The following is a 1,655-nucleotide window of genomic DNA, read 5'->3' on the forward strand; positions in this document are numbered from 1 at the left end:
TTGATGTGCATTCATTTGGGAAGATGTGGATGAAGTCATTGACCTGTAGCCAAGTATAAACCAGCTCTTATCAATATTGTGTTACCTATTATAATATCATTTTTGTGTTGATTCTAGCATAAAGCATAATCTTCTGTAGGAGTAGATATTGCTGGTGTATGTACTTTTATACAGCCAACAAAGTGTTCTTTTAATTAGATATATACACATCCTTTCTTACAGATGTCAGCAAGTCATCCTACCTGTGGAGGACAGACTTCTTCATATTTTCTAGCTATAAACATTGCAGCGATAGCAAGTAATGGCAAATTCTTCCTTGCAATACTCTGAATAGAAAGGTATCTGTCAATGATGTTCACAGTGAGATACAACGCCTCTGGCATTAATTCCAATTCCAGATGCACCTGAAAATTTTAAGATTTTGATGTCAGGCATAAGTGATAGACCATACAAATCTCTTTTAGATCTAAGTTTGACAGCAAATGGAAGTTGGAACTAGCATAGGAACAAAGTTGTACCTCCACCAACCAATCAATCACGACTGCCCTCATCTTTGCGTTGATTTTAACCTGGTTTCTCATATAATCTGGAGGTATGCAACTCACGTCCTGGGCATACATGAATGCCAAATTTTAGTTAAGGAAAATAAAACTTTACCTTCACCCTAACAAGAAACTGCAATCATTGATAGAGAAACATACCTCAATTGTCCTGTAGAATTTGTATATATCTTCAACTTATTCAACAACTGCCAATTGGTTTTCAATGTTTCCATCATCAATGCTAGGAAGCACCTGATGGGAATACCTGAATGCATCCTTATATACATTCATCAAGATTATTAATCATTTTCAGCCAACTTACAACATAAATAAACACAACACTAACTTGAGGCTATCAAGATAACTAATCATTTTCATCCAACTTACAACATGACTAAACACAAAGCTATCTTAAGGTTATAAAACTTGCTAGTAATTTGGAGTGGAAGGGGTTGGGCCGCAGCTGCTACAAGTTCTGCCTCGTACCTGACAACATAAAAGATTGTAAGCCAAAGTTTCAATATTTTAGAAATGGAACAAATTATTTCAATAAAAGTTAACAAAAAATAATAAGAAAATAACATTATACTTACTGCACTAGTTGACAGGACAACTCAAATATTATGGTAGTGGTTTCGGAAGTGATATTAGAAGATTCTACAAAAAAAATTTAAATAAAGGCAAACTTTTGAAGATAATTATCACCATGTCTTCTTCAATTATCGCTCATCCATATCAGGTCCATAATGTCTTTCAATTTCACCAATTGATCTGAAATCAATTCCCTTCCCTTCATTTGCATTAAAAACATCCTTTCAAGGCAATAAGCCCAAACTTCTCAGAAGTTTTATGCATCCATTGTACCCTTGTCCATACTGAGATGCATCTTGCACTACAGAAGCATCTGACAATGATCGACATCTTAATAACCACTAATGTGTCTTGAACTTTGTAGTGAAATTCTTCCCGCTCAATGAGGATATTGAATTCAGGTACTAAAAATTCATTTAGATCCAATTGCCTAAAGGCTTTCCTATTTGATTTTATATTGCTTCTATGTGCTGAAATTATGTCCAATAAACTTTTAATTGAACTCCATGAAATTACTAAGGG

The 1,655-nt window shown here is 34.3% G+C and overlaps 1 long non-coding RNA gene across 1 annotated transcript; it reads right to left on the minus strand.

The window, feature by feature from the left end:
- Positions 1-246: 246 nt before the first annotated feature.
- LOC149236372 (uncharacterized) lies at positions 247-818 on the minus strand. Its single transcript, XR_016268392.1, has 3 exons — positions 702-818; positions 519-608; positions 247-404 (listed from the first exon to the last, which is right to left on the minus strand). It is a non-coding gene; the product is annotated as an uncharacterized LOC149236372 (long non-coding RNA).
- Positions 819-1,655: the final 837 nt, after the last annotated feature.

Source organism: Pinus tabuliformis, chromosome 8, assembly GCF_031772625.1.
Source record: "Pinus tabuliformis cultivar Carrire ecotype Pingquan chromosome 8, CPIR1, whole genome shotgun sequence".
Taxonomy (NCBI): Eukaryota; Viridiplantae; Streptophyta; class Pinopsida; order Pinales; family Pinaceae; genus Pinus; species Pinus tabuliformis.